Source organism: Echinops telfairi, unplaced genomic scaffold (genome assembly GCF_000313985.2).
Source record: "Echinops telfairi isolate 266 unplaced genomic scaffold, ASM31398v2 ScPeMD7_7469;HRSCAF=8507_1, whole genome shotgun sequence".
Lineage (NCBI taxonomy): Eukaryota > Metazoa > Chordata > Mammalia > Afrosoricida > Tenrecidae > Echinops > Echinops telfairi.
Genome location: NW_022111373.1, coordinates 37,704,941 through 37,727,509, shown reverse-complemented (window position 1 = coordinate 37,727,509; position 22,569 = coordinate 37,704,941). Strand labels below are relative to the sequence as shown.

The window sequence follows — 22,569 nt, the reverse complement described above, 5'->3', positions numbered from 1 at the left end:
GGGATCTGATTCTCAAGTTGGTTGATATCTAAATGCAGAACTTAGAATTCTACATATTTAGACTCCCAAGCACTATTTTTTTTTATGACACCATGACTCAAAAAATGGTGCTTAAATTATTTAGGATGCATCATTTTGCTGAAACAGTCCCGTTCATCCGGCCAACCCTTTTGTAGTGATGGCCAAAGTTTCACCATGGATTTAGAGACAATGGGCGGCTCATAAAGTGTGTTAAGCCATAATCCTTGTCGAAGGCACACGTATGTTAAATGCTGAGTCACTGCTCTGCTTTGCAGGGCGAATGCTTTATTCTCCCTGTCCATGTATTCTAGCCAGTCAGCGAGGCTTGAGAAACATAGCTCAAGCTCAGCTGGGCACCGGAGCTCAAATTATCCAAATGGCTTCTCTCCCCAAACTCCCTTACCTACGCCCACACCTCAGCAAGCCTCAGTGTCTTCCTGTCCCAATGATTTCTGTCCACAGGATTACAGGATGTCACGGAGCCAAATCTGGTCGGATAAAGAGACCCTTGCTACCCATGTGCGGAACTAGCTTACCGAAAACTTACCTCTGTGACACTCCACTTCCAAGCTTTCGGTCAAGGTCAAATGTTCCTGTGTTTCTTATATTGTGTCTACCAGAGGAGGTAAGTTGAGCTCATAAGAGGAATGTCAGTTCACGTGGTGAGTCCTGTAAGCAAGGTACGGAGTGTCTCTGTATTTGAGGTGGGCTGTGAGGAGGGTGGCAACAGAGAGTTTTTGGAAAGCAGCACAGAGTGGAGGTGGGAAGACTGAAGCGAGGCGATGCTACACTGACAGCAGCAGCAAAAAACAAGACTCTCACACTAAGTTAGTTGTAAAGAATGTCTGTTTGTTTTGTTTGAATATTTCTTTTACTCATCCACAGGCCCGATCTCTGGCCTGTGTCCTTCTGTGGTAGAGCTTTAGTCTCAATAATAAGGAAAACCAATCTTTAGAACACCACTAAAAGGTTACAGAGTAATTTACATTTAAATAGGTAATTACTGAACAAAATCGAACTATAAATCTAAAGGACCGATTATAATGGTGGGATTTTACACAACATAACAAGTAGAGGGGTAGTCTTAGCACCCATCAAATCTGTTCACTGAAGGCCGTATTTTCAGAGTGAAAGTCCTATACAGTATCGCCATTTGTGTTAGCAAGACTACAGGTGTATAGAGATGCTTTATTAACCACATGATTAAAAAATATTCCTTCGTGCATCCACTTCCAGAGAGTCAAGGAGATGATCTCAGTCTGATGCTCACATTTGGAAAGCCCGATTGCTAGGAAAGGGCATCTTGTACAGTAGAGGGAACCCTCAATGAGACAGACTGATACAACTGCCACCGCAGTGAACTCAAACACCCCATCCTGAGGACGGACGGCTCAGGACCAGGCATGTTCTGGTCTGTCGTCCAAGGACAGCCACAAGCCTAACTTGAGAGCAACTAACAACAGTCAACACTGCTTTGTTGTTGTTAGGTACCACAGATTCAACTCATACTCCGAGTAGGGCTGTTCCTGGCCACTGCCCAGGAACAAATTGCCAGGCAGGGCTTTCCCCCATAGAGCACTTCTGAGGGTCTCCTTTTTAACACCTCCCCAATGCACTATGGCGCTCTGATGGTGCATGGGTTAAGCTTTGGGCTGCTAACCACAAGGCCAGCCGTTGGAACACACCAGCCACTCTGTGGGATGAAGATGAGGCTGTTGTTGGCTCGAGTAAAGATTACACAGTCTCAGAACCCCCGAGAGCAGTTCTACTCCGCTCCAGGGTCTCTGAGAAATCCAGCGTGGTGGGTTTGGGTTTTTCTCCCTAAGATCAGTGACTCCAGACTTCTATCAAAATGAGGGTAGGCTCACTGACTTGTTTGCTTCTACGGCAATGGGCCATTTAGGCATATAAAGTTTCTAAGAAAAATATTAGAGTCTAGTTTAAAGAAAATTATTAAATAAATTTTAGCACAGGTGGTAGATACATGCACATTGCAAATATTTTGAAAGTAGTACATGATGACCAAAGTTTAAGAGATCCTGGCTCACTGCCTGTTCATAAGGCAGCTTCACCTTTGGGTTCGACTGACCCAGAAGTCATGTGCGAGTGAGAGTCAGGAGGGCAGGCCAGCGCCCAGCACGCACAGCTGCAGACCTGGAGGCAGGGCTGGGAAGTATGACCACGTTGTCTTCCCCAGGGAAGAGCGAGCAGGCCAGTGACCCACTGTCCATTTCTTTGCACAGCACAGCTGAGCAAAAAGAATAAGAAGAGGGTAACACTTATGTGCCTATAAGCTGACATAAAAATCAGACTTACGGGTTTTGTTTTTTTGGTTGTTGTTTTTTTTTTTAAGGTAAATACATAATTAGTAGCTTGTGGAATGAAGCATTTAAATCCCAACTTTCAAATACAACAAAGCATTTCGTTCTCCTCTTGTGACCTATTTATGCTTCATTTAATGCTCAACACCGCTGCCACCTTCACAGAACTGATAACACAAAATCAGTGGGACTGTTTTTCCTTTCTCTTTTAAAAAGTGGAGTTACACAAAACGTTCCTTCAAAATGTATTGAAAGAATTGCAAATCACAATTTTTTTTTAAAGGGGAAAAAATATTAACTGTCCTTTGTTTTGTGGGGTAAAAAAAGTTTATCAGCCAAAATGTGTGTGTGTGTGTGTGTATACTTATTCCTTTTACTAGGCAAGACTCACGGTGTCAAAATGCACATATTTTGTTGAAAACCGTCTCCCTTAGGCAGGAAAAACAAAATTGCTTTTAATGACAGAACACTTTAGATTGTACTTGGAAGAGAAGGGTGTTTATGAGAAACCAAGCTGATGAGTCACAGAGCAAAAGAAAGGGAATGGTGCAGCTCCTCACTTGTCAGTGCATAACTTGATAAGAAATCAAGCCAGAGAGCAGGAGTCTCCCAAAGGTCTGTGCAGTAATTGTGCCATTTGACCTTGCTCAGAAGGAGGGTGGCTTTCCCTGTAGGTGCTTTTGAAATCTTCCAGGTCTAAACAATCACACCCCAAGAAAAAGAAATTAAGGAATGCGCCCCAGGCCATGCAAGAGTTCTTACAGGCACCATTTGTTCCAGGGGCACAATGGTTGCAGGCTCAGCTGCTATCCGCAAAGCCAGAGGTTTGAACCCACCAACCACCAACTCTGCTGCCGAAAAGGCATTGTAATCTACACCTGTGAAGGGGGCTGTGTTGGACTATAATCAATTAAAATGGCCCTTCTAGTCATACCTCCTTATGTGATGTACTGTAATTCTGGACTCTGTTGGTGGCTGTTATTAGAGGATGGTGCTCTACGATCCTAATGGGTAGGGTTAGGATGGAATTAAGTCTAGACCGTTCGTAGAGCCGGGTGAACACTCTGTTTCCATGGGGATATCATTAAGACCCCTTCACTACAAGGTGTGTCAAAAGACACCTTCTTTTGCTTTCCTTAGGGGTATGGGTGGCTAAAGGATAAACCACAACTCCATCGAAGCCATCCATTCAGAAATCCCGGACCACTTGGATGAGCAAGTGCAATGTTTCTGTCTAAAGTGGTGGAAGCCAAGGAGACCAGATCCACCAGGGATGGTGAGGAGCAGGGTTACCTTCTCCCCAACTGGCTTGACACCGTGGAACTGTGGGACACAGTGACAGGCAGGCTGCCTTCCTGGCCCGGGGAGACAAAGGCCAAGGAGCACTTGCCTGAGAAACTGAGGACCTGAAAGAGACTTGCCTGCTGGCTGAAGAGAGCGTTGCAGTGGGACATGGACTGTATCCTTACTGCTTGCTGATCCCGACTTGTGGTAATCTCTTAACGTCCCTAATAAACCTTCTGAATTGTGAATACTGGCTGTGAGTTCTCTGTGGCCATTGCAAAATAGAACTTAACTGAAAAATAGTGTTGTTTAAAAAAATCGCAGTTGTTGCCTGTTATTAAGTAGGTCCTAATTCATGAGGACTCCATAAGACAGAGAAGTGTCTCAGTTTTCTAGGCTGTACTCTTTCTACTTCAGAGCAGGTGGTAGGGCTCAAACCACTGACCTTCCAGCTAAAACCACTGCACCACCAGGGCTTCTTTCCGGCTGTAGGGCACTTCTAGTCTGTCACTTGGGTTGCTCTGTGTTGGGATGAACCACACAACACGAATTCTAATAACTTTTGCTAAACCATACATTAAAATTTTGTAACCTAAATGCATTTTTAATGGTCTCTTATTTCCACTAGGAACCATATATACCATACATACTCATGCATAAGCTGATTTTTTCAGCACATTTTTAATGCAGTTTTTGTGGTAAAATTAGGTGCCTCAGCTGATAATTGGGTTGGCTTATACTCGAGTATACACGGTATGTAGAAATGACCAATTTAACAGTAAACATTAAGGAAATATAGGCAGTTCCTGACTTACAAACTAGACATGTTCCTGTGTGCATCTTTAAATTAAATCTGTAGGTAACTTGGAACAAGTGCAAATGGTTCTTATCACACTTTACTTTAGCACATTTTTTCTCAAAGTAGGCACTACCACCACCACCACCACCCCCTTGGTTACTGGATAGATCCTGGTGGGCTGCAAAAGCAGAGACTTATACTTTATCCTGGATTATGGGCTGTAGTAGTGTTTGGTTTTGTTCCAAAAGGGGGATGGGACGGTAGACCAAGCATGTTTGGGAACCTATGCATCAGTACAAAAAGGTTTTTCTAGTAGAATTTAGAAGCTACACTTGTAGCATTGCTAGTGAAGGTGATTGTGATGAAGAATTTGGTGTAAGTCGGTTCCATGATTTCAAAGTGAAGGCAAATTTACATCACACCACAGGGTGAGTACCAGTGGTCCCTAAGTCTGATATTCGTAACTCAGAAATGTTGTCAGACCAGTTTTATGTGTTGGTGAGAGTGAGTTACTCAGAGTTCCTGGGGGAAACAAACAAGGAATTTCCCCACAAGTTTTCGGAAGCCCCCTCAGATAAAACTTAATCACCTGTGATTGGCATAGGGTACCACAGCTTTGAGCACACTTGGTGACCTGTATACTGCATTGGCTCCTACCACCAGTGAGTGCTCGGCAGGACCAGCTACATAATTGTAGGGCCCATTGCCAAATGACAACGAGGCGCCCTCTGTTCAGAAATCAATTTGAAGATGGGAGCGGGGCATTAAACAAAACACTAGGCCCTTCTGAACTTGAAGCCCCATGGGACTACACAGGTCGGACACCCACAGAGTTATTCCCTGTGCTTGGCAATTGTTATTTCTCTTTCTGCCGCCAAAGAAAGTTTCTTCCAGGCCAATGTCATGAGGTGCCCATCCTGTCATCAAACGAACTCGATCCTCACACCCGCCAAACAATGTTCCCTTCACAAATGCAAAGATTGATATAATTCTGGCATTTCCTCTTTCTTCTCCCCACCCGCCCCCCAACCCAACCTCCCGCCCCCTGCCACCCCAAGCCTGAATAAAGACTTCTCAAAATATTTCAGTTTCCTGCTGCAGAGCCAAGCCAAGGAATGGCTTGGTGGTTAACAACAGGCTTTCAGTACATTGTAAAGGAAGAAGTTAACAATCATCTGAAAGTCAAGGCCTGTAGCCCACCACCGTCTGGCTGACCTTGCAAGCCACAGTGGTGTCTTTCATTTCTTGTTAATGTGTCTTTCAACACTCAAACAGGATGTCAGCTTTGAGAGAAGGTCACTGCCTTTGTCCTACCATGAAACCCCGAACCATGTCCACACCACATAGGAATGAGTCCCTATTACTGTCCCATGAGTGGCTGGCTGTGGCACTGCAGCTTAATCTCAAAACGCAGCTGATGTGCAGAAAACAAACTCACAGACCCAAAAGGCACCAAAGGTCCCAGGGAAGACAAGTCGCGCCCAAACCCTACTGCTGAATTCAACATCCTTTCTCCTGTCCCGGTTTGGAAGCCTCAAATTATCTTGAGTTTAACAACTCTTTCTGGCAATGAAATATGAAGAGGTGATTATTTCCTCCAAATTAGGAGGACATTAACAATTAAGTGTTAATGCGAACAACGTTAACAGTAATGCAATTATAACTGTATTCCACAAAGGGCAATAGGAAATAATTACTCTGATTCTCGAGTGATAGTTCTAAGAGAATGAGATTCTCGGTTTAAAATTCATTAGGAAGTGTTCTGGAGCTCAGAGGCACACCTATGGCTGGAGGAAGCTCTCCTGTCCGGTCAAGCTAACCCTGTCAACACCAAAGCAGGGAATCTCTTGCTGTCTGCTTTTGCTCCTGAAAAATGGCCACAGTGGGGTTCTGGGACCACTAACTTGCTGCTCCAGGGGCTGCCATGCAGGACTCAGATCCTCAAATGGGCTTATCTGAACAGCCAGAGATGCCATTCTAAGCCTCCAAGCTGGACCCAAAGCAAACGATACCATTGTATGGCTTCTAAGGAAGATGAAGTGTGTCCACGGAAATGACTTATCTCCAATTCCCACATGTGCGTCGGTATTGAGACTTGACCCGAGAGAGTGGTACGATAGCAGCAGAGCCATGAATGCTTATTTCCGCTTTACTTGATTAAAATAGGAGGATGGCACAGAGAAGCAGACAGGCTCAATCAACTGCTAATATTTTCTCCTAGTCACATGCAGATAGAAGTTTAAAATGCACTGTATCAAAACCCACGATTTTAGCAGTCCTCCAACAATCCATAAGTCCTTTCCCCATTTCATTTGTCAAAGACTGACAATGCCAATAATGGCTAAAATAAACTTTCTGAAATTTCACTTCTCTGTTCTCTACTCTGGTGGACATGTCCACAAGAACGATAAAGGAAGCTGTCTTTTTATGTCTCTTTCCTTTCACACAAGTCCCTCTTTTAAAAAAAAATTGATACCTTCTTTCTTTGATAGCCCTCTCAGATCTCTCGCTCTCTCGGGATTTATTCTAACATCCGAGGCTCTCCCTGCACGCATCATGACACATATGAATTAGCACCATCACAGCCTTGCGGATCGCTTTCTGTTGTATCTAGTTGCCCAGCTGTCCTCTCTAAAATCATCAAGCCTTCCCAAGTCACAACCCTGTTCTGTAAGTGCAATTCTAATTCACATTTGATCCGTTCTCTAAATGCTGATCCCACGACCTCTGTCCACCATACCTCAATTCCCAGGACTCCTGAGCCTCTTTGGTCTTATCTGCTGGGTGAACTCCCATCTTCTTTGGCCTCCAATCCCCTCATTCCTCTCCTGAGCCTTTGTCAATGGTTAAACTCCTCTATCAACCTTTCACCACCTTCACACCCAACAAAGAGCTTCTCTTTTGCTTGAAATCCAACAGAACTGCAATTACTACTACATGCCAGGAATGGAGTAGTAGTAGAGGTTTTAGTTTATAAATTGGCGCATGGCCCCAAGTGCATTTTATAATCCCTGGCATTGGTAAGACTATTGTCTCCATCTTCCTTTCATCCTTCTCTTTTGGGTCCAAGGTCCATAAATTCATGCTGGTCAGAGGAAGAAAGAAATATTAATCCTTCTACTGAATAATGGTAGCCTGTGTAATTGGGAATAAACTACTTCTACTCTTAGGCTAACGAACTTGCCATTTATAAGTAAGGCAAAGTGAAGTTGCTTAGTGAAGCTAGACTGTGCATCATGGATGATTCTGGTGCACCTTCTACCAGAAGCTTCCGCAAGCGTATATTTGGTGAGGAGATCAGATGTAAATCGTAGCCCATGAAAACAGAATTTAAAAGTCAAAGAATGCAGTATGCTCCTTCACTACAAGGCATTATGACTACCAGGAATAATAAAGCTGTTGATATCGTATAGATGTATAGTATACACATACACAGAGATAAAGGCTTTACTCATGCAGCCCCCCAACTTGGATGGGCGCAAACTTCTAACCTTTAGGGCAGGGGTCTAATGCAAACCCCTTGTGCCACCCACAGACCTTAGGACACACATACCCAAACCAAGGCAAACCAAAAACACTGGCAGCAAGTTGATTCTGGCTCCCAGCAGCCCTATGGGTCAGAATACAGAAACTCGGACAACGGGAAATGCCGAGGCTTTGCCAGACTGTCGTCTTCCCAGGAGCAAACTGCCCCCACATCTTGCTATTGTGGAGCAGCAGCAGTGTGGCCAGGCGCTTGGTTAGCAGCTGAGCCCTCTACCCATGGTCCCAGCAGGAAGCCCTTCTGTTTATATACACAATCACTCTTACATGGGGTTGAAGATCACTGTTGTTTCTCTCCAAGTCGAATCGGTGACTTCTGTGTAGGACAACGTAGAAAACAACTGTCCTAAGATAGCCTTGCAGTAAGTCAAAATAAATAGTTCAATGGCTGATATGCAATGTCTAATAGACCGGGACACAAAAGACCCGGAAATTGTGGGGACAGCTTTAGTATTTGTAGAAAACATACGCACAGATACAAAACCACACTCAGAATTTAAGGAATCATTTATTACTCTAGACAAACTAGAGTACATGCGGTTGTTGAAGGAAATAAAAGGAAACCCAGTCTTCGCAGTGCTGGGGCTGGTTTCACCAACAGTAATTGAACATCTTGTAGATCGCAGAACTGGTCAAACCAGTACGCCTAAACACTTGTTTGATGATGTCTTTTCCCTATCTCACAATGCGGTCATTAAAATATTTTTTTTGAAGTGGCTAAGCTAGCAAATGAGTTAATCCCATGTTTCTCTGGGCTCCTAAAACAATACCGTTTGTAGCACTGGTCATGATAAAAATAGTAACCTTGTGGATGCTACACTAGAGGAAGTGCTTTTCTCTGGAAATTTCTTCTCAAAACCTAAACAGGAGCACAAGACAAGCCTTACATTCTTGTTGGCCCATTAGCAACCATCACTCTACAGCTTTCATATTAAAAGCATGGGCGCTGGAAGACTTTCATCATTAATAAACTTTGCCCAAAGGATGTTAGCAAGAAGCATGCATAGAATGAGGGGTAGTGCCTCCTTCGGACAGTGGGATTTCTCAGGCTGTGAAACCGGATCCCCAGGACCTGTCACAATCAAGTTAATTAGAGACATCTGCAGCGCAGAGCTCCAGCCGGCAAGCTCCAGCAGCTTATTTGCACCCAAAAGGTACAACTCACGTGGGAGGTAAGAGGGCTAGAATGACAAACAGATAGCAATCAGTAATGGGAGCTGGCTCGGTCATCTGAGCACACTCAGGGCCCAAATAAAGCTGGTAGGACCAAGGGATGCAAATGTGGAGCTGATGAAAAGGCTGAAAGGCTATTCCAAGGGACCTTTGATATTCGTAGCCCCTGCAGGAATCTCAACACTGTAAAGGAAGCCTGCCCCAGCACCTGCCTGAACTCTTCATTCACCTATGCACTACCTCCAGGGACAGCTCTGGCTCCTTCCAGGGGCCCCGCCACAGTTTTTCTGCAAACATGGGGATCTGGCTCCCGGTCACAGAGTGTTTGAAGCTGTAACCCTTCGGACAGCTGACAATGTTTGAAACGTTGCCTGTAGAACAAGTTGCCTCTGGAGCTTCAAAACATTAGTGGAATCATTCCATTATCTTTCCATTCCATTTTCCCACGGGCTTTTTGACGGCCCTTCATATTCTACACTCCTGTACCGCAAATCTTGTTTCAAGGAAGCAACGTGATTCCTACTCGTCTTATTCCAGGTCCGATTACAGCAGTCTGGCTCCACTGAAGTTAGTGGAATTGGAGTCTATGGGCATTTCTTTGGTTCATCCTGCTGGCTACTGTCATTCTCTCACTCTGTCACGCCGACAGCAGCCAGCATTGCTCAGCTTCGCTTTACATGCATTGCACCAAGTGGAGCTACAGTTCTTCACCAGAGGCAAACTCACTGCCATATCTAAATGATGAGTAGGAATTCTGTCTGGTGTTAATGTTCACAACAGCTCACTGGAGAAGCTGATATGCTTGTTTTAACTAACAGTCAGGAACATAGCTCTGGTAGGTCCAATTCTCCAAGTCAACTGAATGGGAAAATACGCACACAGTTATCCTTGCCTCCTATAAATTGATATGATATGGGTTGTCACACCACGACACACTCTGACAGGCTCTGGGAAATGTTTTGATGCGATGACCTTCCTCTTTCTCAGTTAGATTTCCATCTGGCTTTAAATATCTACATAGCTAAACCACCACTGTCATTATTTTAAAATTTTAAATAGTGTCACCGAATTGCTTTCAATTCATGGTGACTCCTGTGTCAGAGCAAACTTTGCTCCACAGGGTTTTCTCCAGCGGATACTTTGGAGCCAGAGCACCAGGTGTTTCTTCCAGGTGTCTCCGCACGAACGCAGAGCCCCAACTTTCAGTGAATTAACTGCTTGCACCACTAACGACTCTGCTGTAAGTATGATCACCATAAAAGAAGGATTGCAACCCGGTGCTCCATCGACCAATTTCAGGATCATCTGAACCAGTACTTAGAGATCTGAAAACTTCATAGCCAGTATAGATGTCTACCTTCTCTTTGAAAATATAGAAGATCCGGCTTCATCAGCTTCACATTGTTCTGACATGTTAACGCTTTGCTAGAACCGATGAGCAGTCATCCGTTAGAAAAGGTCATTAGCGCTGACCTTAGCACTCTGGGACTGCTCTGCTCACGCACGTATCTGCCTGCCTGCGTTAGCCATTTGTTTGCATCCCTTGCCAAAGAATCTGTCTTTATCACGTCTCAGAGTTTGCCATGTAATCAATAATATTTTACAGATTGCCTTCCCCTTTAAGAAATATTCATCAGTATGGAACAGCCGGAATAGAGTTTTCAAGGATTTCAGACAGTGTGAATTCCAATTCTGAATGTAAAAAATTCCCAGAGGATCAGGAATCCTTGTTGAGTTTTCTTTCTTTCTTTTTTTTTTTTGCGTTTTCTTTCAAGCAAGACTAATACAATACAGGGAGGTGTTCTCGTGCAACTATGCATTCCTGCATTGGCAATGAGGAATGATTCAGTTGCAATTCACCCACCACTCTACACGCGCATCCTGGGATTACTTCAGTACGATGTAAAATGCATCTCAGGGCTACCAAAATAAAAGACTGCAGGTCTGCTGGGGTCAGATATTGGTTAATACAGAGAACATCCTATCTCAATCTTGTTAAATCGTTTTGGAATGAAAATTATTAGGCCACCATGTTCCAGCCAAAAGTAACTCATTCCGAAGGCAAAGAGAAGACCAGCAACTGTTCCAAATGATGCCACTGGACCTTCTGCCAAGACCAAGAACAAGGAGAAGCCATGAAGGTCAAAGATGAAGTTGAAACATGACTACTTTAAAGCCATTTTAAATTGAAAGATTATAGTAACCCATAACTGTTCAGGCTCCTGTGTTCAAGGGTTATTACATTTACATACAAATTGCTGTCTATTAGAACAATTTTTATGCACTCTGCGTTACTTCCTGCTTTTGAACTAAACTGTGCCTTACTTTGGGCTACAATGTTTACTTGACCGGGAAGTGACTACTAATAAACTGATGAAGGATGTGTCCTCGGGTTACCACCTGTGGCATTTGTAACACGTCCCTTGTAGAGCCAAGGTGTCACAGTAGCACAGTGAACAAACAATCTTTTTTCTCTCCCTGTAAGGTATACAGTATTAAATGTTAATAATTAATTTGTCTTTGGGAATTGACACGCTGGAGCTCTGCAGGCAGGTACTGGTGCAACCTCACCCCACCCTTGTAAAGGGGCTAATCATTTCATAGACTCCACACTTCTCCAGCTATCAGTACTCCGACCTCCGCTAGCTAAGTGTGAAACAGCAGATGGCTTGTAGCGCTCATGACACCCTATGAAAACGTAGCACAGGTGGAGGGTGGCAGTGTCTGTGAGCTTCCCAAGAAACTCAGGAGAAACCAAATGCCACTGCTGTCCATGTCAATGGATTTGGTGAAGATCCTGGGAGAAAAATGTCAAGAGATTCTAAGGCTTTCAGCCGCACAACATTTTCAAAGTGCTTCAGAAGCTATTTTAATCCGCTGCATTGCTAAAAGAGGAGCAAAGCCTGCGAAGCCAGGATAATTTTGAGGACTGCTCAAGGACTATGTCAGCGATGCTATAACCCTGCATAAGATGTACACATCTTAAGATCTGCCTAAGCTATCCACAACCTTACTGAATATTCCTCACAACAGCATGCTGTGCAGACCACCCCAAAGGGAGAGAGTCCTTTGAATTATCCTCAAAATGCCCAGGTCCAACGGCCTGCCCCTAATTACTATCAACACCCAGACCCTACACCCTTTGAAAAGAGCTAAGGTTGAAATATTTTGAAAGAGTGAATTTAAAAGTGTATTCCTGTTTGTCACTAAAATGGTATGGTTTGAAAATCAATAAAACATGCAATGGAAGATTATCAGAAGGGCCAGAAGTTTTGTTTTGATTTATTATTTATTTATTTAAAGAATTAGACACTTGAGAATAAAATAAGAGTACTTAAAATGTAAATATGTAAACCGTTACTGGTCTATATTTTCATGAGTCAGGGAATCAACATTTTACTGACAAAAAAAAAAAAGAAAAGTATGTGTAGGGTGAAAAAACAAGATTATTTTATTCCCCTCTTTTTTGTTGTTGTTATAAAATTAATTGACTTTAGGAATTCAGAGTACAAGCTTCAAAACCCTGACACAAAATCACCCTCTCCCCACACCCCAAATGAAATCTGAAGACATTTACTTTTATTCTTCTGTTTCCCTCTTCTGGTTTAATTAACTGTTAAAAAAAAAAGTGGCCAGTTCAGTGACTACATCTGAGTAGAATTTAGGGGGAAACACTTTATCACCTTATAATCTAGTGACATCTCTAGAATTTTATATTCCTTAATTCCCTATAGAAATATGTTTTCCATTCATAGTTCATTTAGCGGACTTTAATATAGATGCATTAAATTGCCAAACTACGTGTAACAGTGTCCCACAAAGTCTTTTTCTGGCCATGCTAATTGCTACATCCTGCCTCCTTCACGCAATAGCTCCACGCGGCTCACTAATAAGATTCAGGCATAATGAAATGATCAGCCTGCCCACTGCCATCGAATCAATTCTGATCCTGAGGGACCCTGGACTGTAGGCCAGAGGAGACTGCGCCACAGTGTGTCTGAAGCTGCCTGTCTTCATGGATCGAGACTGCTTCTCTTCTTCCTTCGAGGCAGCTGGTAGAGTCAAACCACCGCTCTTCTAGGTAGCAGCCCAACACTTAATTCACTGCACCACCAATCGCCTGCTTAGACCTGCTCACTCGCTGAGCTTGAGTCAACCCTGACTCATTGTGACCCTACATGAGAGAGGCTGTTGATCCTTACGAGAGGAGAGAGTCTCATCTTTCTTACCTGGAGCAGCTAGCAGATTCCAACCACTGACTTTTGGGTTAACTCACTAGGATACACAAGGGTTCTGTTTAGACTATACACCCTTTAAAAGAGAGAAATACCAAATATGAAGAGGAAGGAAAACCCCAAAGCATCTTCCAGTCAGACACTTGCCGACTGAGCATGTGTATTGAACGCATACGAAGTCTAAGTGCCGCGGAGCAGCGGCAAAACCAAGGAGGGCCTCGTAGCCATCACACACAAACCTGAGTTTTACCAAGAGAAAGGCTTCCTTGAAGTGATCAACATACATAAAAGAGGTATTACACAAAATGACAATAAAGAGTATTAAAAACAGAGATACACCTGTCTATAGATTAAGGCTTTCTCTGTTAAAGGTGATTAAATAATTTACAATGTTTTTGGACAAAGCAATTACCAGAAAAACATCTGGAGAAGTCCTCATCGCTCTGGGTTGTTTATAGGTTCCAAAGCAAGACCTAAAATGGCACGTGCAGTTGTGTTAAGAATTTTATTCAGAACTATGCCTTGAAAACAGGCTTTCATTAAATGAGGCTTTCAATACTGTTCTCACAAATTTTCCATATTGCACATGTAATTGTAAAAGAAGCTCTGGCAGTCCCATTTATTACATCCCTTTGTTTTTCAGGTGTCTTTGTGATGCAAGTTACACGTCTTTATTCCTCTCTACAGTTCTGCTCTCTATTTGAGACTGGATTATAATTACCAAGCCAGCAGGTGAAAGGCTTCTCAGGGTGTGGCTAAGGTTTGCTCTTGATGAATTTCTGCCAGCAACATTTCCTCTTACAGAATGGTTCTGAGTGATTAATATAGGCCGTGATATAGGATTTTTTTTAAGTTAGGTAAGAGTACATGTCTCCAGACCTTTCATTATATCATAGTCTATTTCCTAAATTATGCAAATCAATACACCCTAACTCTAAGACAGACCTACTCGAAAGAGAGTTCCTCTTGGTTTTGAAACTCACTTTAACAAGCTTTCAATCAGAGGCTGATATTTAGAGGTAGCATAACTGATTGGGAGCCAGCCCTGGGATTTCTGACCATTTTACCGATAACCACTGAAATACAGGAGCAAGTTTTCAAGCCCTAGGATGGAAAAAGCCTGACAAAACCCCTGACAGATATATAATGCCATGATAGAAATACTACTCATTATGTCATACCTAATAATCCACTTGTGCCTCATTACACAGCTGCTTGTGCTACACGCTGTTGCCAAAGAAAGCTCCCCACTTCTCTTCCTGATCCAGCAATTAATATGCACATCAAGCACAGTGGCCAGACATCTATGGAGAATGAAGAGGCAGGCAGGAAAGCCACAGTCATCAAGACCCAGGCAAGCAATATTCCCAGCATTATTCAGGAATGTTTAGTTGCTTGCTCAAATTCATCATTAACAAAGGGCCTGTTTCCCAAAGGTTTGCCCTGTGCAATTAGCAGCAACAAACAGTGCCCCTGCTCAGGTCAACCTATGGGATTAGTTACAAAGGTTTTGTAAATTTCAGAAGCTATCTACCCAGATGTCTGGGAAGAAAACACACACAACCACACATAGAACTGCATAATGGATGCAGCCACAGCCATTAAGTAGTTGAGGATTTGTGAGACGGGCAACCAATAGATTTTATAGGGGAAATCATAAAAGTCAGATTGGGAAAAATAGACAGCATGTACGTTGCAAACTTCTCGACAGCATGTAAAAAGTGACGAAACGTGGCAGGGGCCAAGAAGATGTACACGGAGCTGAGCTCATCAGTCTTAATAAATAAGACAGGGTCACCTGAGTTTACTTCTGGGCCCACTAGAAGTCCCTTAGTATCTAATTAGTTTTTGTAAAAAGATTGCCTTTTTCCCCCTCTCTTCATGTTCCCATTTACTGTTGTCATTAGACTGGTTCAGATTTCACTAGTCGGCGTTCTAAAATGAAACTTTCACTTAATTTATGGAAGTTTCTGTACTTCTCTCAGGCAGTTACAAAAGCATATAATTAAGCAGTACTGACCTTTCGGAATCAAAAGGTATACTACCTTAAGAGAGATGCAAATTCAAGTTGACAATCTATATTGACTAAAAGGGGCTCAAAACAATTTTAATTTGGAAGTAGAAAAAACCTTGCAAATGATAAGAGTCTGGAGTAACACTGAATGAAAGCGAAGGGCAATGATCTCATCGTAACAATGGATGATTACTCTGGCTTCTGGAGGTGGGTTCACGTTTGGTAAATAGCACTGCCCGTTTCTTATCAAGATGATGAGTTATTTAAACAGGTTGGCACGTTTCAATTCAGAAGTCAAAACTATTGCCTTGGTTGCCAAGAAAAATAATTAATAAAACACCTCTAACCCCAGGGTAAATATGTAAGCAAGTGTATGGTAATGGGTAATAAAAATAGCACTTCCTTCTACATCTGGTGCTATTTAAAATCTGATCACAGTAATAATTGAGCAGTGCCCAGGCTACCCTTAATTTTTTTTTCTTGTCAGGTTTCAATTGTTTGACACAAATGCACTGACCTCAATAAATGAAAACACATTAAGAAAAGAGAGAGTAAGAAAAAAACCTTTAAATTATAGCTATCCTTATTCAGGCCAAAAAGTGATTTACTGTCACTATGGGGTTTTGAGGTTAGGCAAGGCAGGACAGTTTTCTTGGGAGTCACTCAGCTGCTACTTTTGTTCATGAACTAAAGGGCATCACATACACACACACAAAAGACTATGATAGTTTTCTTTAGATGTTGCCCCACCAAGTACACCACTTCTTCCCTATACAATCCCCAAATGAAACACAACAACAGTATGTGTGGCTTCTGTGTGCGTGCCAGGCACTCTGGTAAGAGCTTTCCAGAGATTATCTCCACAAATGGTCACAGTATTGTCATGAAGTACAACCAACGCAAACCCAATGTACAGGTAAGGAGACCGAGGCTCAGAGGCTCTCACCGCAGGGCTCAGATTCTTCAGTTGCTACATTCTCCTACAATAGTGAACACATGCAGGCTAACACAGCTTGATGAATGAGAAAAGGGAAATAGAATTTCCACAGTGAAACACTGGCACTCTAAATATACCCTTTTATAAGACAAACAAAAGGTAAATACTGTATTTCCTCTAAAACAGAACTGAGTTCATTCTCAAATGTGTTGTCTACAACGTTCAAGTGCCTGCTTCTATCAGTTAAAAAAAAAATCCTAGAAAATATAAAATACCCGACTGTTGGTAAATAATACCTATTTCCATGTCCAAAATACCCTACAGAGATGCAAACACACACACACACACACACACAGGTCTAGTTAAAATGGGAAAACATGGTCTGTGCTATTTTGATGACGAACTATACATTGGGGATGGGGAAGTGAAATTTCTTAAGTATGGCTCTTCTACCCATTTCTCTATAACTCCTACCCAAATGCTTGGGTAGGGCCACGTAAATAAGGTGCAGAAGATGCTGATTCAAAAATTGGTCAGTTTCACTATTCTTCTGAGAGTCATGTCAAAAGCAAGAATATAGATTCCAGTGATGGCCAGGAAAGAAGTCAGCGGCCAACAGAGCACATTCAAGATCCCTGGCGAAGGGGTGGTGGCAGCAGAAGCTCTAGAGGTGGCGGCCTGGCGCCCATGAGGCAGTGTTGCTGAGATGACGGTGCAGTGCAGTGCAGCGCAGCGAGAGGGAGGGTGGTCCCTGACCCACAGAGGCAGCGGCCAAGGGGTCATATGTCTTAAGAGCTTAGGGACTGGAGGAAGACTTGGCTGCTAGCTGTGAAGAGGTGTTGCTGTGAACCAAAGACCATCCTACGTGTTTCCTAACCCAGGCTCGTGGTGACCTATTAACTTCCCTAACAGACCTCCATTCTTTTAAGTATGGTGAATTCGATGCGGCCACTGCAATGAATGACTGAGCCCAGCAGAGAAGTAGAGTACCACTGAACAAATGGCTGGTGTCAGAGAAGGGCAAAGAAGGAGGGAGGGTGACTGGCCTTGCGATCGTATACAGTTGGGCGTTTCTTTTCACCTCCTGTAGCCAAAGGAGGCCAGACGTGGTCCTCAAACCATTTCTTCATACGCAAATATCTAAACAGAAGATTCTCCTCTCAATAAATCAATGCATTCCTAGAACTGAGTGCATTTTTATTCAGTCAACATTCCCAGCTCCTATTTAAAATGAAATTTAACCACATGTTGTGCAAACCTATTTCATGGCCTATGAAAAGGTTTATCAGAGACCTTATAACTGACCTTCAACTATAACTGACAACAGAGTGTAACAAAGGCGAGATTTCAAATTTTAGAAAAAGGTAATGTGCCAGGCTATACGTAAAGCACACTCCTAGGCAATACATGGGTATCAATACTAATGATACAGGCTCCTGCTCTGCTAAGTGTTCTAGTAGTAGGAGCATCAATAGATAAATGAGAATATTTAGCTTCTTTTAAGTACAAAAGAGGCAAACACACAAAGTATCAAAGGGAAGATGGGAGAGGGTCACAGGGACATTCTCAGAAGCCAAACTTCATCTGGAATCACAGAAGTGAGACACTCAGAAGGCTGGGCCTGACTGGAAGGCGAAAGGAGACATAAACAGATGCCAGGTGGAGAGTGTCTTTGCATGCTATCCTTGAAGAAGAATCTTGACTTTATTAGTCTAGGGCCAGGTTACATGTTTTTCAGTGTATTCAGATTTGTGACTAAGAGGCATTCCACAAGCAGAGTAGAAGATAAAGAGAAGTCAGGGAAAGCTGTCACAAGACTCTTGGAATGAGTAGTCCATGAAAGACCAAGGGCCTACTAATGGGAGTGAGGATGAGAGGAAGAAAGGAGAGTCAAGGGAGAAGACAATCAGGAAGGAGAACCTGGGAATGACTGAAATCTGAAGCAAGGGAAGATGTCAGACCAAATGAAAGGAAGCAGGTTTGAAAGACGAGAGATTTCTTGAGTTTGAGTAACTTGAGGCAGGGAACATCCTGAAGAGATTCAGCATTTAATTCATTCATTGTCTGTAGTAGCTCCCCCTCCAGCAAGGCACTGTTCTAGAATTTGAAGATACAAGGGTGAACGAAACAGATATAAGAGACAGGTGTCAGCCAACAGGTACTTAGCCAGGAATGAGAGGGGAAAGTCAGAAATAAGGCCTGCAAAGTGCCGATCTATAAATGAGGGAACACCACGGTGCTGGCTCTGAATGCCGGCGTTGGGAGGTGTGGTAATTTGGCTGCATGAGAACTTGAGATCAGTGGGTTGGGCAGTAAGGTTACTGCTGGGACAATCTTCTCCACAGTGCCAGGCCAAGTGGGATGGTTAAACAAGGAGGACAGTTTTTTTACATGTGTGTATCTGTAACAGACTACTACTGCACAGTTCCTTGAGAATTCTGAGGAAGTAGCAATGCTTCTGATAGGAAACCGGAGAGTAGAGAATGACGATATCCCTGGTTCTCACACACTGTATGCCAGAGAAGCACCAGAAGGGCAAGGATGGTGAGACAGGGTTCTAGGAGCCTCATTCTTACAGAGTTCTAAGTTCAGAAAACTGACGACCTTTCTTAATACTATACTTCAAAGTTAAAACAAAATTGAACAAGATAACATCATGCTGCATGAAAAAAAAAAGTGTGCTATTCTAGTTTAAACCCAATAAATATACTTCTCTTTAATTAAGGGGATAAACACCCTCAACTTCCCCTGAAAAATACTCAGCTTAGAACTAGAAAACTGTAAAGCTCAGGGTGGACTGAGGAGATGAAAGTTGGTGAAGACTGCCCCTTGGCTCCACCCTCACTGGGAGGCTCGCTGCCTACCGTCCAGAAGGACCAAGCGCTTGGGAAACAAATGAAGGATCTGTCTGCTAGATGGGAGGGGCCCAGTGAGGGCTCTAGAGAAGAGGCAGGGATTCCTCTGGGTCTTGTCATGACATCACTTGCGCAATGTAGCCTGCGAAGGCAGAAAATGAAGCCGGTATTTGTATAGGGTATTAGAGGCGGTCCCTCCCTCACCAGACTTGAGATGACAAAATGTCAGCCTCAATCATCGGACAGGCTTTGGCCTCCTGCTGTAACCTCTTTCTTTGGGCTGCTCTTTTTTTATATACATATGACACTAACAGAAAAATAAATTGAAAAGAGCACTGAGGCAGAGTGTATTTCACGCACTGGTGCCAATGTTTCATATCTCATGAAGCTCGGGAAAACAATTCGTAGAACTAATTAGTTTACAGTGTTTAAGCAGCTTGTTCCTCGTCTTTAATCTTCTTTATGTAATACTGTGAACAAAGCCATATTATCTACTGATTTTTTTATACAATTTAACAAATATAATCTCCCTTTTCTTTCTAGAGATTACTTCATTTAGACATCAAACTATGTTGTGTGTTTCTTTCTTTTTTCCTGGGGAGAAGGGATATAAATAAATTGACATCTATTCCAATAGGTCTCAATGGTCTACCAGATCCACCCAGTCCCTAATCCTCCTTGTTGTCATGGAATCCACCTGGCTTAATTATATTTAGTTTTCAACCACCCATCACAGCATGCAGGTTTTTCCTGAACTCTGTACACCTTCCTGAATCCTAGCTATAAGTCACACCTAGGCTGCTGTCTCTTTCTCAGATTCTGGATGATAACAGGGCAATCATGCCTGAAACATAGCAGCTGGTCCTTAAAGAATCCAGGCCTATAAATCTCCCCACGGGCATTTTTATAGCCCACCAAAAGGAACGTGATTTCAGAGCACTTCTGACCTAGACACAAGTGAATGCAAATACAAGTGTGTATACAAATTAGTCAGAGGGAGGGCAGGGTTCAAGGAAGAACAGAAAACTTAACCCGAGAAGATTTAGCTAAAACTATATCTCAAGTTTGACTCTATGAGAAATTGGATCCTCATATAATTTGCTGATCTAGGCAGGGATTTAATAACTGAACTGCTCTGACGCTGGTAAAAATAAAATAAAACACATACAGGGCAATGAAACTCTAAGAACTGAGTAAGGCCAGTGTTGAACTAATTATGATTCATCTACTGGGTAATACAGCACACACATCACTACTCCCAGGGAGAACCCAATTCGTGTGACTGAAAACCTACTTCCGACTTTTATGTATGTACTTAAATCCACATTATTAAATATAATTTATCGTCCTGACAAAACATGGTACTTCATGCAAATTTTCAGTTCGCTTGCTTGAGAACTTGTTTACTGTCCCATGGTACCGATCTGCCTTAAAGTTCACTCGGTCCTTAATTATCAAGCAGATTCATAGTAACTCCTAATTAGTGCAAAACAGGTAACACAGCTGCGACTGCTCAACACCTTCTATCAAGCATCTCTATCAAGCCGAGCTCAGGAGCCCCCTGGGCTCTCTCCTACAGTTAACGCTTTATAGCCTTCTGAGAATTGCAGCGGATGAGACTCCTGGTTCTCCAAACAGCTATTTCTTCACAGGTTATGGATGAGAGGCATCCCATAGTCTGTCTGTAAGTCAAATTTGTAGGTTAAGTTGGAAGAGATCCATATGGGTCTCACTGGTTGTGTTTTGGACTGCTAACCCAACCTCAGCTGTTTGAAACCAACAGCTGCGCCTTGGGAGAAAGATGAGGCTTTCTACCGCCTTGAAGACTTAGTTTTAGAGACCCACAGGGGCAGTTCAATCCTGTCCCACAGGGCTGCGATGAGTTGGCATCTACTCGATGGCAGTGAGTTTGTTTGGTTTTTAGTACAAGGCAGAGCCCTGATGGTACAGTCAAGTAAGCGTAGATCTGCTAATCGCAAAGTCAGGGGTTCACACCCACCAGCTGCTCTGCAGGAGACAGATGAGACGGTGTGCTCCAATAATGATTTACAGCCTGGCAAACGTGATAAAGTTGTTATGAGTCAGACTAGACTGGATAACAGTGGGACTTTTACGGGCAAATACAAGCAATCTTTAAGTCTGATGTTCACAACCCTGGGGCTTATTGTGCTACTACTGAGTCTGAATTATGAATCTGCCAGGTTCCAGCAACGAGAACGCAGGAGAAACCTCCTCCTCACTGGACAGCCTCCGTGATTCAGAACTAACGTGGGCTATTTAAGTGGATACATTGCAATCGCTACTGTGTATGTCGCCACGCTGAACTAGAAAGACAATTAGAATGGCAAGAAGGCATCAGATGGGCTCAGAATGAGTCTAAGATAAGACAGTAACTGATTCGGGTCTTGAAAGTGTCTTTGCTCTAAGAGCAAAAGCGCTGGATTGGTATCCTCAAGATGGTGGAAGGTCAGGTGTTGTGGATCTCTCAAAACTCATATCGTCACTGAGTCTAAGCTGACTCAAAACGACCCTACAAGACAGGGTAGAACTGCCACTTGTGAGTTTCTAAGACTATAACTCTGTATGGGAAAGGAAAGCCCCATCTTTCTCTAGTGGAGTGGTTGGTTGGTTTCAAACTGCTGACCTTGTGGCTAGCAGCCTAACACACAGCCACTATGCCACCAGGGCTATTAGTATTATTCTGCACTTGGATCACCAATTCTAAGAATTGGCAAGCAAGTGCAGTAGTGCCCCAATCGAGGTTTGTCTAGAAAAGAAACTGTATCTTAAAGGTAAAGGTACACAGGAGAACCAGGAAGTTGGAAAATGGGAAATGGGAGAGCAATGGAATGAAAGGGGAAGAAACCTGGGGGGGTGGGGGGGTGGGAAGGATGGAAATAGGCAGGAAATACAAATCTAAGAAGAGGGTTTGAATCCTGATGTTGTTCTTTCTCCTTGAACATCTATGAAGGTTCCTTTTCTCGGCTCAGTCTGTATCTATGGCCCAATTTTAGCCCTGCTTCCACTTGCAGCAGCCTTGAGGTAGAAATGATTAGGGGGGAAAAGGAAGTTTCTTCTTAGCTATGTAAGGAAAAGAAAATTAATGCAAATGCAATGGAAGAAAAAGAGCAAGGCTATACAACACTTCACAGCAAACTCTCAGGCAGAAGTGGACGTCAGCAAGGAACCCCCTGAGGTGTGCTAGTATAATACACAGTGTTTCAAGTACTCAGGAAGACAGATAAACAGCCAGCCCTGTTCCTACTGAGTGAATCTCTCTCTCTCTCTCTCTCTCTTTATTCCAGGGTAGAAAATGTTTGTGGGGGATCTGCTCCTTGAGACAGAGTGAATTGATCTGCTAGCTTCATGAGCTGGGGCGAGAAATAA

General features: G+C 43.1%; 1 long non-coding RNA gene across 1 annotated transcript; it reads left to right on the top strand.

Annotated features, from left to right (window-relative positions):
• Window positions 1-496: 496 nt before the first annotated feature.
• Window positions 497-3,874, top strand: LOC123521079. The gene is made up of 2 exons (XR_006679572.1): window positions 497-646; window positions 3,483-3,874. It is a non-coding gene; the product is annotated as an uncharacterized LOC123521079 (long non-coding RNA).
• Window positions 3,875-22,569: the final 18,695 nt, after the last annotated feature.